Here is a 17040-nt window from a genome sequence, read left to right as displayed (position 1 = left end):
CTTTGTGCTGGCTGCTGGCTAATTTTGTGTCAGCTTGACACAAGTTAGAGTCATCAGAGAGAAGGGGGCCTCCATGGAGAAAATGCCTCCATAAGATCCAGCTGTAAGGCATTTTCTTAATTTGTGACCAGTGTGGGTGGGCTCAACCCGTTGTTGCGCTGGTCCTGGGTTCTATAAGAACGCTGACCGAGCAAGCCATGGCGAACAATTCAGTAAGCTGCACACGCCATGGCCTCTGCATGAGTTCCTGCCCTCACGCCTTTTGATGAACTGTTATATGGAAGCATAGTGAAATACCTGTCCTCACCAACTTGCTTTTGGCCATGGTGTTTCATCACAGCAACAGTAACCCTAACGAAAACGTCCTCTTCAAGGACCTCTATCATTGCCATAAGGGCTGTGTTAAGGTCTTTGTCTTGAACTTCAGCTTTGCTGCAGTACCCAGGGCCTGCTGTGGTAGGGTTGCTGGTCTCCAGTGGAGACATATCACGGTGATTGATTGTGTTTCTTACGCTGGCATTTGCCTAGGCATTTGCATTTGGGAAGATTGTAATTCTAGGTGCTAATGTATGGCCGTATCTTGTGGGGGCGGGTACTTTGTCCCTTGTTTTCTGTTGTTCTGATTCTTAGGAGTCTGTGGTGGTTGTGTGTGGCCTGGTAGGAGATTCTTCTGGGATCCTGACAGGTGTAGCCATGGAGTGGGGTGGGGGTGGGGTTCTGGTAAGGTGTGCTCCCTGTTTGCTGGCTTTCTTGCTGCCCTGTCGGGTTCCCACAGAAAGCCTGTTGGAGGTGGGGGCTGGGATAATAGGATGAGTGGGGAAGAAGTTTGAAGGAGATGATCTGAATGATACACTGCAGAGGGGGGGCGGGGGGGGGGGGGGGGGACAGCAGGTGGTCTGCTACAGAGCTGGGGGGTGCGAAAGGGGGATTGGATTTGGAAGAGAGTAGGGAGAGGTGACGATCTGTGGTTAGCCTCAGTGTTTCCCTGGCCTGCAAGGCGTGCGTGTTCCCAGGACATGCCTTCTGGTGTTGGAGGTCGCAGTTATGGAGTGAGGGGCGGAAGGAAGGTTGGACGACATCTATGTGATCCGTTGGACACAGGGGTCAGAGCTGGAGGGGAGACTCCAGTAGGTGTTCCTCTACAGAGCTGGGGGTGAGACTGGGGTATTGGATTTGGGAGAATGCAGGGAGAAGTGAAGATCTGGAGTTAGCCTACCTGCTTCCCTGCCTGGAGTGACCCATGGGTTCCCAGAGAGTGTGGTTATGATTTTTTTTTTCTCTGTGTAGTTTTGGTGCCTGTCCTGGATCTCACTCTGTAGACCGGGCTGGCCTTGAACTCACAGAGATCTGTCTGGCTCTGCCTCCCGAGTACTGGGATTAAGGGCGTGCGCCACCACCACCCAGTGTGTTTATGATTCTTAAAAGACCAGTAGTTACTTCGGTTCTTGTCATTTTAAAGAGCCTTAGCAAGAGACTCCAACTGTGGCCTTCATGCATGAAATGATAAGTCATCTACAGAGATACACCAAAAGGTTTAAACCAGTGGTTCTCAACCTTCCTAATGCTGTGACCATGTAATACAGCTCCTTGTGTTGTGGTGACCCCCAACCACACAATTATTTCATTGCTAGTTCATAACTGTAATTTTGCTACTGTTATGAATCGTAATGTAAATAGCTGCTATGCAGGACAGCTGAGATGCAACCCCCGTGAAAAGGTTCAACTCCCCACAGGGGTCACAACCAGCAGGTTAAGAACCATTGGTTTACATGGTGGCTAATTGCTGGAATTGTGATCTTAGCTGGTATTTATTGCTACATCAGCCACTATGGCCTTGTACCAGGAGGTGAAAAACAGCTTCCTTTATCTAAGAATTTTAAAAGAACTTTACTGACACCTTGGAAACTTCACATGACTCAAGAGATTCTCAGTGAGATCCAGCTACTGAGGGATTCTGTTATTTGGTTGGGAGAACAAGTACAGACCTTGGGTCAGTCACAACACCTGAGAGGCTATTTTAATATAACCCATATTGTGTTCCCCAAGTTCTATGTAATGAGTCAGAACACGAATAGCTGGGCTTAAAAATCATCTGTTAGGATTAGATGGCTTTCATGATGCATCAGTGGATGTACTGAAGTTACACTCCCAGGGCTTGGCTATGGCAGCAACAGCTAAGCCCTTACGTTGGAAAATGAACAACTGTAGGAAAAATCAGCTGAAGGAGTGGCATTCATCAATCCCCCTAAATCTTTTAAAAATCATGCATTGAACTTGCTTCATTTAAAGACTGTTGTCTGTACACTTTCCTTCTGTGCAGTCTGTCAAGAGGGATGGAGATGGCCAGCTACACAGGAAGGACTGGTTCCCAAATTAGTCATGCTAGCTTTGGTACAGAGACAGAAGCGGGAAAATGTTGCTAACAGCCTGTCTGAAAAAGAAACACGTGCTGCATCTGAGCGCATTCTGACTGTTGGCACATTAAGGGCAGAAAGAAACAATCTGTACAACAGACACTTGTACCTCGAGGGTTCAGTAACGTATTATTTCTTAAGATGTGTAGCCTTGTTAGGTCCCCATATATTTGTCTAGTCATACTTCCTGGTCTTTGTTCTCCCTGGTGACCTAGTAAACAAAACGTTCTATTTCCTTGTCAACATGGTTTAATGACTGTATAGCACCTTTACCTGCAATTGCCTCTCATAAAAATTCAGCAGCGAAGACACTCTAGACCATCACTTCTCAGCCTTCCTAATGCTGTGACTCTTCAATATGGTTCCTTGTGTTGTGGTGACCCCAACCATAAAATTATTTCATTGCTACTTCGTAACTATAATTTTGCCACTGCTATGAATTACACTGTAAATATTTGATATGCAGGATATCTGATATGTGACCCCTCACAGGTTGAAAACCACTGCTCTAGGGACCTTAGAGCTTATCAGATGCTCATTGGGCCCCTAGCCTCCACGGCTGAAAATTGATGTTGTAGACTCCAAGTCTTGTTTCATGGATTGAGTGTCGCTATCTGTGGCACCAATTTCCACAGGTACAACCCTGACTCCAGACTCCTTGTCTTCCTTATTCTGCCAATCACAGTTTCAATACTAGCTACAAATAGTTTCAATCCCAGAACAAAATGACCCAGTTGAGTGAGCTCTGGCTGCCGATGGATATTTAATAGCTCCGTTAACCTACCTAGAGTCATCTCCACTTTTTTTCAAGTCAGATTAGTCGAAGACGGCAGTTTTCAATCTGTGGGTCGCGCCTTCTTTGGGGGTTGAATGACCCTTTCACAGGGGTCACCTAAAACCACCGGAAAACACAGATATTTACATTATGATTCATAACAGTAGCAAAATTACAGTTATGAAGTGGCAACAAATGACCTTATGGTTGGGGGTCACTGCAGCATGAAGAGTTGTACTAAAGGTCTCAGCATTAGGAAGGTTGCGAACCACTGGGTTAAGACAATTTCTAGTTAGAATTCCCTATGACGGGGTCGAAGGAGAAACGGTAAAATGTGATGAAAGGTATTTGAGGCAGGAATTCCCCATCAAGTCTTTAGCAACCCTCCTTCTGTTGTTTGTTCTTTCCCCCAGAATGAATCACCTAGATTATTTCAGATTTTTACTACTTTTTCCTTACAGCTGTTCCTGTAGGCCTGATTAATAGGGAGCTTTTGAGTGAGCGCAGCCACAGGCCGGCCTGCAGAACAGACCCTTCCCCATGACTTTGTAACTGGCTCCATCCCTGATGGCTTTGCCTCACTTCCTCTCCTGGACTCCTGCCCTGAAAAGTGTGTGCCTTTCACACTCTGCCTTTAGGGACACCTAAACCAAACTGTGGTCGATCCTTAAAGAGCAAGAAGCTGGAAAATTGGAGGGAATTTCTAAGCGGACAGTGTGGGAATTTCCATTTGGTATTTGAAATTCCGTTGAACTCTGTGTTATTAAGTTTATATTTGGCTCCCACCACAGGGAACTCTGACCAGGGGGTTTCTGCTGTTGCAGCTGGAAGAAAGAAATCAAATTTAAAAGATTAAAGTGGTCCTTACCCATGTCCACAACAGACAGTTGTGAGGGAGACTATCCCTGGCTTCTTGCCCTGAGTTCTTTTGATTAAAAAGATGCTTTGTGTCACTGAAAAAAACAAGGTTTTCCCCCCTAGGCATAAGGACTAACTTTTTCCCCTCTTGAATCAGAATATAAGGACACACATACACACACACACACACACACACACACACACACACACACACACACACATTTACATTTCCCCATTGTCCTGAGATAGTTTGGAAATTCTGTTGTTTTATTATCCATTATTGTATTAGTTTCATGTTTCATTATTCATATTAGTTATTTTTACAAAGGGTCCCACAGGTAGAACTACCATCTTTGGGTACTTACAGTCTCTGCTTTTACTTAACAGTCTCCACTTTCTTCCCACATCTTTCCTTTTCATGAGACCCTTCTCCCGAGTAATATATTTTGGAAAATACTGAGGCAAGCAGAAATGAACATAAATTTCCAGCAGGCTAACTGTTTTCTTCTGAGATCAAGAATTTCCTTAATGTTTGGCTTTGTCCTCTGCTATGGAGAACATGACCAAACATTAACATATGTTTAGTCAGTTTGCATCTTCTGTAAAGTATTTGACATAACCCGGCTATTCTCTTGATTCTTTCATGGTTGGAAAGCTATTTTGGTAAAAGGGGAGCAGGGATGCAGATCTTGCTTTCCCACTAGGGAACTGACAAGTGGACCTATTTGTGTGTTGTATATTTTCTCTTCGTAATTGCATTGGCTTTTCCGGAATTTTTTCACTTGCATATACATTTTAAAATTGAATTACCAGCTTTTGCAAAAACTAGATTGCCACAGTTTTCATTTGATTAGAATGAATCTATTGTTAAATTTGAAGAGGACTGACATATTAAAAATATTGAGTCTTCCATGAACATGGTGCGTTTTCCCATGCATTTGAACTTTTAAAGTTTTATATTATTATTGTTATTCTAATGTAGAATACTGTATTTTTTTTATCATTTAAGCACAAATATTTGCTACCGAGTACTTCAGTTCCCTTCTTTGCCCATTTCTTAGGTTCCTGCTCGCTTTCTTTTCTTTTTCCACAGTACTTACACCTCCAAACACACCGAATAATTTCACAGCTTATTTTTGTAATCACAATGTATTTTACTGTTAGGCTTGACGCTTGTGGTCTTTTGTTCCCACGGTGGTCTAAGTTCCCCCAGAGCACAGTTACTTGTTTTGTTCACAGATGTGTCGCTAGCTCTCGAGACAGTATCTGACATTAGGCTCCCAACAAATATTAAACAGAGTTCATGAGCACCACTCAGTAAGGGAAGCTACAGGGCATTTTTTAAGTGAGGGTTTAATGAGATGATGAACTAGGACGAATGTCACCACAGTGCTTGACATAGGTCCTATTCTGTTTTCTCAGTTTCCAACCCCAGTGTTCAGAGTCTGGAGTTCTTTCTCTCTTGCTGCTCGGTCTGCCGCAGCCAGACTTTTATTTCCATCATGGCACCAGAACCGTTCTCATCAAGATCATGATGCTCTTCCTTGCACTAGGCCTCCTGGATAGCTTTCAGCCTCACTGTGTGTTTACTCTCACAGTAGCTCTTGGCACTGTTGACTGTGATGCCTTGAAAACTAGTCCTGTAACAGTTTCCTGACTGTCTTCAGATTTCTGTGACACACTTTCAAGTCTTTTTCAGTGGCTTTTCTTTCACTTCCTGACGCCCAGTGGCTAGAGTTCTTTGGGTATCTATTGATTTATTTATTGTATTTATTGAATCTATTTGTGTGTGTGTGTGTGTGTGTGTGTATGTGTGTGTGTGTGTGTGTGTGTGTGTGTGTGTGTGTGTGTGTGTGCATGTATGCAGAGGCCACAGCTTGCATGTAGAAGTCAGAGGACAACTTTTGGAAGTTGTCCGCCCCCACCCCACCAGGTTTCTCTGTGTAGACCTGGCTGTCCTGGATCTCACTCCGTAGACCAGGCTGGCCTCGAACTCACAGAGATCCGCCTGCCTCTGCCTCCAGAGTGCTGGGATTAAAGGTGTGCGCCACCACCGCCCGGCTGAAGTTGTTTCTTTCTCTCCCTCCAACACGGGTTCTGGTGACAGAACTCAGGTTGTCAGGCATATGCGTGTGCTTTTACTCACTGGACACTCCCACTTGCTTGTTGTGGCTGCACTGTACCATGTTGCCCCTCCCCAACCCCCGCCCAGCCTCTGCTCCCATAACACACTGACATCTTAAACCCTAGAATCTCAGATGTGACTGTATTTGAGGGTAGGATCTTTAAAATATGAATTAGGTTGAAATGAGATGACTGATGTGTGTGTGTTGGGGGGTATCTTGGTCTAAAATGACTGTGTCCCTTGAGATGAGAAACTCCAGACACAGCTACATGCAGAGGGAAGACCATGTAAGGATGCAGAAGGCCACCTTCTACAAGCCAAACAGAGAGTCCTCAGAAGAGACCAACCCTCCTGACATCTTGGTCTTAGATTTCTAGCCTCCAGAATCCTGAGGAAGTTAGTTTCTGTCCTTTGAATCACCCAGTCTATGGTACTTTGTTAGGATAGCCACAGAAAACAAACACTTTCTCATTTCTTCTCACTTTGTCCTTGAGTGGTTTTACCCATGCTGATGGACAGACATATCTACCACCTTTATGTTGCTTCTTCATAATCTTGCATATCTAGTTCAAATATCTCTCCTGAGCTTTGAACCCGTGTATCCAGCACACTAACTGGTTAATGCCTTTATCTGAGGCAGACTGCAAGCTGCCCAGATAAGTCGCGAAGCACTTAACAAAATCTTCATCAGTCACCAAGGCAAGAGAGACAGTTTAGATTCCGAGCTCAGCTGAAGTATTGTTACACAATGAAATAAACAGAAAACTAGCACTCTGGAGAGGAACATAACAGCAGCCACTACAATGTATTGTTCACAGTGCCCACGTAGAATATGCGATAACTAACCATCTTGATTGTCGATTGGATAGGGAAGTGCCTGGCAGAGCAGTAAAGCACATCTCTGGGCATCAGTGAGGGCATCTCCAGAAGGGAAGACCTCCCTGAATGTAGTCAGTGCCATGCCTGTAGTCTGGGGGCTCAGATGTTATGACAGGGAGAGAAGACACCCTCTTCTTCTCTCGGCATCTCAGCTGCCATGTCTTCCAGGTCATGATGGGTTGGAACCTCTGGGACCGAGCCCAAGTAAACCATTTCTCTTTAATGTGTGGATGTTGGGTATTTTGTCTCAGCACATCTATCTAGCCTGGAATCCAAAATGTTCAGGCAAAATGTCCACATTGAAAAATGTGGCTTTATATTCAATAGAAGAGTCTGAGGGAAATGGAAACCAACATCAGAAATGACTCAGATGTTGGGTTAGTAAAGATTTTAAAGATAAAGATTTTATCTTCTCACAGTCATGAAGATAAAGGAGCAAATACTCATCCTAAAAGAATAGAAGCCAGTTAGCAGAAAACAGAAGTACTATATTAGAACAAAATGGAAATTTCGGAAAAAAACAGTGGCCTAAGTACAAACTTACTAGAAATCTTACTAACAAAAAAAATGGGAAGTGCTGGGGAGGGGATGTCTTAGTCAATGTTCTATCGCTGTGAAGAGACACCATGACCGTGGAAACTCTTATAAAGGAAAACATTTAATTGGGGCTGACTTTCAGTTCCAGATAATTTCATTATCACCATGGCAGGACGCATGGCAGCATGGCACAGGCAGACATGGTGCTGGAGAAGGAGCTGAGAGTTCTACATCTGGATAGGCAGGCAGCAGGAAGAGAGAGTTAACTGCACCTGGCTTGAGCTTCTAGAACCTCAAAGCTCACCCCCAATGATACACTTCCTCCAACAAGGCCTTACCTATTCTACCTGGGCCACGCCCCTATGAGCCTATGGGGGCTATTTTCATTCAAACCACCACAGGAGGTATCACAAACAGAAAACTGAAATAGTAACAGTCCCACCCAGAATGCACATTTACTCAGCAATGTAAAAGAATGGGCTTCTGGGCATGTGCCAACATAAACAACTCAAGCATGAACAGCAGCCCAGGAGAGCAAGCATTGCCATCCATTTCAAATGAAATTTAGAATAAGCAAAACCAGTCTATAGTGAAAAAAACCATAACAGTGGATGACTGGGGAGTTATGGAGTGAAGTTATTGATGTGAAGAACCTGGACTAAGGGAATGTTCTAGAGTGGTGGTGATGTTCTATTGCAAAAGGGGCTTGGGTGCACAGGTGTAGGTACAACCAGACACCATATAGTAACATCTTCATCAGTGATGGACCACACATACGATGGCAGTCCCATCAGACTGCAAATAGAGTGGAAATTATCCTATTGCTTGGTGAACAGGTTGCTGAAGAGTTAGCACAAGAAGGAAAGGTACTAAAGAAGAAAAAGAAACTTTATGAAGATTCACAGTCATGGGTTGAACTTTTGCAGCCCACAACAGGCTCCTTAGAAATATAAAAAAAACAGCAGTAAAACATTTTCATATATTGAGAGACATGTTCGTGGTCTATGTGGTGGTTTGAATAAGAATGGCCCCCATAGGCTCATAGGTTTGAATGCTTAGTCATCAGGGAATGGTACTAATTAGAAGGATTAGGAGGTGTGGCCTTGTTGGAGGAAGTGCGTCACTAGGGGTGGGTCTTGAGGTTTCAGAAGCCAAAGCCAGACTCAATGACTCTCTCTTCCCATTGCCTGTGGATCTGGGCGTAGAGCTCTCAGCTACACAGCACCATGTCTGCCTGCATGCAACCATGTTCCCTTCCATGACAAAAATGGACTAAATTTCTGAAACTGTAAGCAAGCCCCAGTTAAATGCTTTCCATTATAAGATTTGCCATAGTCATGGTATCTCTGCACAGCAATAGAACAGTGAATAAGACAGACAATTTACAAGCAGATCTTATGATGAAGAAAAGAGCTAAATAAACAGCCACAGACATAGTTCAGAAGAATAGAGGAAAGAAGGACCCATCTCAGAAACAGCCTTGGACATGGCCTGATGAGAAATTCTAGAAGAAGGCCTTGCTGTCATAAATGACATAGATGATAGGTGCATGAAGGCTATTGCTCCTGAGGACAGTCCAGTGGGATGAAATATGGAGTGGAAACCAGTGGTGACAGATGAGCCTGACCCCCCTGTGGAAGCCTTGGGGTGTGTGTGTGTGTGTGTGTGTGTGTGTGTGTGTGTTTAGATGAAGAAGCCATAAATGATTGTTCATTGTTGACACATGGACATGGCCATGTCAAACACCAATGCCTCAGGCCAATGGAAGTGTCAAAGACCTCCTCCAGTCAGGCTCAGAATGGCAATACCTTTCTCTGTTCTAAGTATGGGTATTTGCAAACAGTTGACCAATGTATGCAAAAACTAGCAACTCCCATTTCCTCCTCCCAGCTGTTTATAGCCCAGACTGCTTGCCTACAGAGACTAGCTATCTCCTCCTGCTCTATTGTACATAATAAACACACTGAGGTTCCAGATTGTGTATTATGTCATTTGTAAAAAAAAAAAAATGATTACATCCCCTCCTTATCCATATTCCCAAACAGAATTCAGGAGGTACCCAAAAGATTGAAATGTAGAACTAAGACCTAAAAGGAGATATGGGTGAACACATACCCTTAGGGGCATAGAACTTCTCATGATAAGTCATCAGTTACTTTTGCTGTGAGCAAATACCCAACAGGAATAACTTTCCAGAGAAAAGGTTTCTTTCAGCTCATGGTTTCAGACAGATTTCAGTCACTCTTCTAGGGAAGACAGGCACCACAGCTTCATCTGGAGCATCAAGAGGGTGACGCTGTGAAGCTGTCTGGACCATGATGAACCAGGAAGTAGAGATTTTGGATGTAAACTTCAAAGGACTTTGCTAGTGATCTACTATCAGCCAGACCCCTCCCCTAAAGGCCCCACGATCTTCAAAATAGCATCAGAAGCTTATGTGCTGAAGACATGAGCCTGAGCCTGTGGAGGACATTCCATGCTCAAACTGTAACATATGGTATCTACCACATATAGAAACCATATCAGCAAATGCCAAGCACAACTAGCATCTAACATCTTAAGAATTATTATGTGATAGGCTGGTTATCAAGGCCTTGGGTCACCTCATTTTTCTCTTGGCAGCAATTCTGTGAGGTAGGGAGTCTTATTATCATGCCTGTTTTATGAATAATAAAGATGAAGCACAGAGAAGTTAATGACTTATGGTTACACTGTAGCGAGGTGTGGTGGCTCATGTAATCCCATCTGCTGAGAGGCTGAAGCAGGAGGACTTCTGTGAGTTCCATGCCAACCAGAGCTACAGACTGAGACCCTGTCTCAAAAAGACCCTATCCTCAAAGGGGATCATACAAGCAGGAAGTGATTGAGGTAGTCAAGGTTTGAATCCTTGTAGTATGACCCCAAGGCCTGAAAACTTAATTAGACATGACACTAGAGACACACCTGGTGTTTCTTCTCCAGGGGTGCTGAGATAGTCCAATAAGTTACTAAATGTATGGAGGGTGTAGTAAACTGTAAAGGACTACACAGTGCTTGTCAACAGGGGTTCCTCTCCACTTACTAGGGGAGGGAGGGGAGAGAAGCCAATTCCTCTGTCTTCTATTTGTCTCTTTATACTGTTGCTGTTCATTTGCCCCCCTAGAACCCCTTCAGCTAATCTAGGTGCCTTTCCAGTCTTGCTATATATATATATATATATAGATGGTTTTATATATAAATGGTTATAACATATATATGGCTATATATGTGTATATATACATATACTATATATAAGCGTGTATATATATATACATATACACATATATATGTATATATATAAGTGGTTTTTAGTCTCTGGACTTCAAAGTGTATATATTCCATACTTGAAAACCAAGAGAATTTAATCTAAATAGACAGTAGCAGATATGGAAGAGGACTCAGCAGTTAAAAGTGATTGCCGCTGAGCCCAGTGACCTGAGTTCCATCTCCAGGAGCCATGAGGAGAGAACCAAATCCTCAAGTTATCCTCCGACTTCCACATACACACCACGGCACATGCAACCCACCCCAATAAAAATTAAGAGAAAAGATTTACACTAGACAGGAGCTTTCAATCACCTGGCAGCTGGCTGTGCCCTTCGCTCCCAATGTTTCATGGCCGGTAATAAATGCAGTTAACCTTCAAGGCTTGCATGGAGTTGCACATGCTTGCAGAAACATACGTGCACATACATACATGCATCCAACGTATAGTTAAAACCTTGGGGAAATAGTTTGTGTAACGTCATATTTAGTTGTGTAATACTGGACACTCCACAAATCTTGGCTCCATGGTAATTCTCAGTGTTTGTTTTGGCATGTTATCACTACCAAAGATGTGAAGGAAAGAGAGACCTGCCCATTTCTGAAACTAGTTATAAAGGAAAATTTTTTGCCACAGAGAAAATTGGAATGGTAGTGCTGGAATCCCCAAATCTGCTACTTCCCAGTAGATTCATGAGCAGCCGGAAATCATGAGTTGCTCCCCAATGGGAAGAAAAGGTTGGGATTACTGACCACAAGAATGAAGCTTTGAACATGTCCACTATTTGTTACCTCAAATTGTGTTCCATCTCAGAGAAGTTCAGTCTTACCAGCATCAAGGGCAGTTTTCAAGAAAAAATGGAGGAAAAAAAAAAAAGAAAGGTCGACCTTGGAGGATAATATCTCTTCATCTTTCCAATTGCAACACAAGGAACATTTGGTGATTTCCTTTTTAGGGCGTGTGAAGCATCCTGTGCTTTACCACATGGGCTGGAACTCTCCTGGATGCTAGGCAGACAACACCCCACCTCCATGAGTTTGCTCAGGTGGAGCCTGAGGAAGAGCCGGGGCTCTTCTGGGCATTTCCACCTGGGTTTCAGCACTGTGGCAGACTGTGGTATTACAAACAATCTACTTTCTTGCTCTTTAGACATTTGTACATGATGATTTAAAAAAAAAAAAACAACACTATGGGCAGTTTAGTTCATGACTATAATATACCTCCTTTGGAAAAAAATAGTTCATTATTATATGGAACCTGATTGTCACTGGACTTGGGATTAAAACTGCATAATGTAAGGTTCATTTGACAAAAAAAATCTTCCACTTCTGGGCTGATGAAGAGGCTCCCAGCTTAAAGGAATCCCTGTAGCTAGAGTTTTCCTGCCTGGCCCACAGTCAGGACAAATCTCTGTCACCCGCCAGTCTCACAGCCGCTCAGACCCAACCAAGTAAACACAGAGACTTATATTGCTTACAAACTGTATGGCTGTGGCAGGCTTCTTGCTAACTGTTCTTATATCTTAAATTAACTCATTTCTATAAATCTATACCTTGCCACGTGGCTCATGGCTTACCGGCATCTTCACATGCTGCTTGTCATGGCAGTGGCTGGTAGTGTCTCCCTCCGCCTTCCTGTTCTCTCAATTCTCCTCTCTGTTAGTCCCGCCTATACTTCCTGTCTGGCTACTGGCCAATCAGTGTTTTATTTATTGACCAATCAGAGCAACACATTTGACATACAGACCATCCCACAGCAAATCCCTGGGTTCCATTCCCAGATCCCCAGCACAGAGTGAAACTGGGCATGGTGACCTGTGCCTGTAATTGCTCAGGAGGGAGAGGCAGGAGGATCAGAAACATTGTTATCATCAACTCTGAGTATTGGAACTTGTGAATTTGGACCAACATGAATTTATCCCTGAGGAATCTGTCTCCTCCACTGAGGCAAAGAGTGGGGGGTTCTGTCTGGAGTTACTGAGCAGATGTGCTGAAACAGTGTACTCTGAAGGTTACGGCTCTGAAGGTTATTGCCTAGTTTTCTTTTGGAACTGGTTGTAATTATTAAAATAGTATTCAAACTCCACTTATTGCCTAGTTTTCTTTTGGAACGGGCTGTAATTATTGTAGTTATTAAAATAGTATCACCTAGTTTTCTTTTGGAACTTGTTGTAATCATTAACATAGTATTCAAACTCAACTTATCATCTAGTTGTTTTTTTGTTTTTGTTTTTGTTTTTGTTTTTTTGGAACTTGTTGTAACCATTACAATAGTATTCAAACTCAACAGGCTCCTCAGTAAATGCTTGTTAAATTGACCAAGTGTGTCTGTAGTTAGTTATGCTAGCTGTGACCTAAGAGATTTTTTTTCCTGGACAGACCTGAGGATATCTGGGGAGTGGTCTCTGTGAAGTGAGAAGAGATGACTGTTTGGGATGAGGGATGAGCCAATGTTTCCCTTTTTGTCATCTTGTTTGAGGTACCATTCTGTACTATTGCAAGGTAATGGAAAATACAGTGACAGTTTCACTCTCCTTCATCCGCTAATATAGGTAGAAAGTTTAATCTGGACCCAATCCAGCAGATATCTGTCGATCTCCTACCTGTGTAAGACACTGTTTGATGTGTGGGAGCAGTAGGAAGAAAGGTAACATGGCAACTACGTTCAAATCACTTTAGTTCAGTGGCATCAGATTCAACATCAAGAAAAAAACCACCCTAGCTGTATATAACCTAAGTGTTTATCACCGGCTTAGCGACAGGAATGAATAAGCCACCGATGTAATGGCAAAATAGACTTAACACACACATAGTGAGCAAAGAAAGCAGAAACAGAAAAGTAGAAATTGTGTAATTCTATTAATATGTAATTTCACAAACACAAACCCCAGGTTAGGCCATTGGCACCCACGATGTTGGCACCTGGGGAAGAGGGCAGCATTTGGATTTAAAAACGAGAAGGCTTTCTGGATGCTTTGCCCTATCTTGGTCTGATCAGTTTCCTGTGTGTGTCACCTGTGGAGAGTCTTGATGCTGTTTCACTATGCGTTTGCACTTTTCCTTTATGTTTGCTACCCATCATTAAAATGAACGTTCAAGGACGTGCGGATGTGAAAGCCTTACCCCAGACCCACCGAGCTGAAATATCTACCAAGTATTTACTTATGGGATGTGTCTGTATGGCAGACTTCCCAAGGATTCTGGTGAATTTAGACATGAGTTTTTGATTTCCAACTGCTGCTTTTAGAAAATCAATCAGATTTGATTTTATCTTTCTACCCAAGACCTCCTCTCTTTTCTTTCTATCAGGGACGGATCCTTGTAGAGTGCACTGATGTTTTATCATTTCACTGTAGTGTTATTAATGAAAGCTATTGGTACCCTACCCACTGACTCTCACAGCCCCTGTACTTTTGGCATCTCAGGTACCATCTCAAAAAAAAAAAAAAAAAGTTTTCCCTCAAATCAACATGAAGAGATGGATAAGCAAAGAGGTGGATGTAGCAATTTACTTTAGAAACTAGATTCCATTATGTTCTTCAAAGAAAACTTCATATTGGAGTCAACAAGGGTGTAACTGCTGAGTGGTAGCACCTGAGGATTATGTAAATCAAGTGTTTTCTGAGGATTTTGCCCAAATACTGAGGAATTAGGACAGGCAGAGATGGTCATGAGATTAGAACTTAGACAGATTTCTTTTCAGATTGAGTTCTTGTTCATGGAATCATGTTGAGCAAAACTGCTTTTGCGAAATATTAAAAGACAGATGATTATCTCCAAGAATCAGAGTTAAACATATTCTGAGAGATTGTGGTATGATAAGATAAGAGCTACTATGTAAAAAAACAAAAAAACAGTTTTGGTTGCTGAGACAAATTTAATGCAAAAGAATGAAAAACAGGCCAGGCAGTGATGGTACACACCTTTAATCCCAGCACTTGAGAGGCAGAAGTAGGTGGATCTCTGTGAGTTCAAGGCCAGCCTGGTCTACAAAGCGAGTTCCAGGACAGGCTCCAAAGCTACACAGAGAAAACCTGTCTCATAAAAACAAAACCAAACGGCAACAACAACAAAGAATGAATGAATGAATAAGAGAAAATGAACCATTCTTGTTTCTCACCTTGGGTAATTTTAAACAAAGGTTTAAAAATATGGCTTGTGTAGGAATTTAACTAAATCCACTAGGTAGAAACTTCCTTTTTCAGGAGTCAGTGATACCATTGCAGTGTTCCATTCTTTTTATGTCCTAAACCACATGGTCACCACACCTGGTGACAATGCTGGCCCTCTTCACACTATCCACATCCCAGAACTGGATTCTGCAGAATGATAGGATTGCTTCCGGGGCCTTGCAATGGTTATGTCAGAAACTCCTCCCCATTTCCTGAGAAGTAGGTTGCACACCCCTGTTTTAGAAGGGGGAATGCATAAATGATCTTCCAGGAACAGAAGTTATCAAACGTGGCAAAATCCAAGCTCCAGACTGATGCCCACAAGGAGGCAGGAAGCCTGGAGCCTGATGCTTATATAGTAGCACCTTATGGCTAAAGGTCTTGGCACACTTCCTTAATCTCAGATTTCCTGTCTCCAGGGTGGATGTCATGATACTACCTAGAGTAAAGCCCAATGGGATCATGGGAGACAGGCATGTGAACTCCACAGCAAAATGCTTGGCACAGTGAAACTGCTCAAGAAACATTAAGGTCTTACATTCCACCTTCTCAGGTATCATCACTTTGGAAACTGAATTGTGACCAAATTGCTACACAGAGATGCTAAGATCCCTCAAGGAGATCATTTCCACTCTACTGCTGCTTACTTCTAGCTCTAGGCACACAATAATCTGACATCAAATATTATAAGCTTTTTGACCTATAAAAAGTAGTGGGACATACCTTTAATCCTCACTCCCAAGGCAGAGGCAGGCAGATCTCTGTGAGATCACAGCAAGCCTGGTCTACAAAGCAAGTTCCAGGATAGCCAGGGCTCTGCTACACAGAGAAACCCTGTCTCTAAAAACAAACAAACAAAAGTTGCATGTAATACATTTATTTATTTTTGTAGACAATATGAATTTTTTTGTGAAGTCACATTAAGGAGATTACTTATCATATATATCACCCTTGATTGGGAAACTGACAAGATAAATTACTAGTTTGTTCAAGAATGCCCCTCCCCCCACACCATAATATTTATCCATCATTTAACAAGTCTGATGAGACAGTCAGGTGATGTGTGATGTCCTGTGCATTGTGAATATGTGTTGCTCTCATTGGTTGATAAATAAAACTGCTTTGGCCTATGGCAAGGCAGGATAGAGCCAGGTGGGAAATCCAAACAGAGAGACAGGAGAAGAAGGGCAGAGTTAGAGTCTGGGAGACTCCATCCAGCCACCCAAGGAACAACATGCCAGCAGACTGGTAATGCCACAGCCATGTGGAAATACTTAGATTAATAGAAATGGGTTAATTTAAATGCAAGAGCTAGCTAGTAATAAGCCTGAGCAATAGGCCAAGCATTTATAAGCAGTATTAAGCCTCTGTGTGACTATTTACAGTCAGGCACTGATTTGCAAGGAGGCCAGGGAGCCCCTAGAACAAGAGGCTTGGATCTGGACCAAACAACACATCTCGTGTTTCAAAGTCATTGTGGGATGGATGAATATTCATTACCAACAGAATGGTGTGACCCCTGGAGGTACTGTTAGTGCTTAATAAAGCTGCAAATGAAAAGACTATCTGTTCTAAATACTTCACATTTTGAGGCTGAACCAAGTGGGTCCAGAATCTCACATCTGTGGCTCCTTTAATGGGTATTCATAGGCACTTTTGAAGGCTCCAGGAAACAGCTTTGAAGGAGAGGGTTCTGAGAGACTAGATTGCCTGTGGTCAAGCAAATTAAGAGGCAGGCTTATAGCTGATGAAACTTGACTATTAATGCTAATGTCATTTATCTTTGTTCTAAAGGCAAATGAAAGCTGAGCTATTTTGGATTGTTTTCCCTCACCCCCTAAAGTCTCACCATCAGAAGTCTTATCAAAAGAATGCTGATTTCTTTATAAAGAAAACGTGTTAAACACTTCAGGGTCAGTCATTACATCCTGTACTTACTTTTTTTTTTTAAACTACCCATAAAACCAGGGCAGTGCAGGGACATAGAAGGCACTAAAA

General features: G+C 42.8%; 1 protein-coding gene across 2 annotated transcripts in view; it reads left to right on the top strand.

Annotated features, from left to right (window-relative positions):
• Positions 1–17040, top strand: part of Rcl1 (RNA terminal phosphate cyclase like 1) — a 134347-nt gene that overhangs the window by 74242 nt on the left and 43065 nt on the right. The gene's annotated exons all lie outside the window — the stretch shown is intronic.

Source organism: Peromyscus californicus, unplaced genomic scaffold (assembly GCF_007827085.1).
Source record: "Peromyscus californicus insignis strain IS unplaced genomic scaffold, ASM782708v3 Scaffold_4__1_contigs__length_199733344, whole genome shotgun sequence".
NCBI lineage: Eukaryota > Metazoa > Chordata > Mammalia > Rodentia > Cricetidae > Peromyscus > Peromyscus californicus.
Note: the sequence above shows the minus strand (reverse complement) of the source record. Positions and strands in the feature narration are given on the sequence as shown.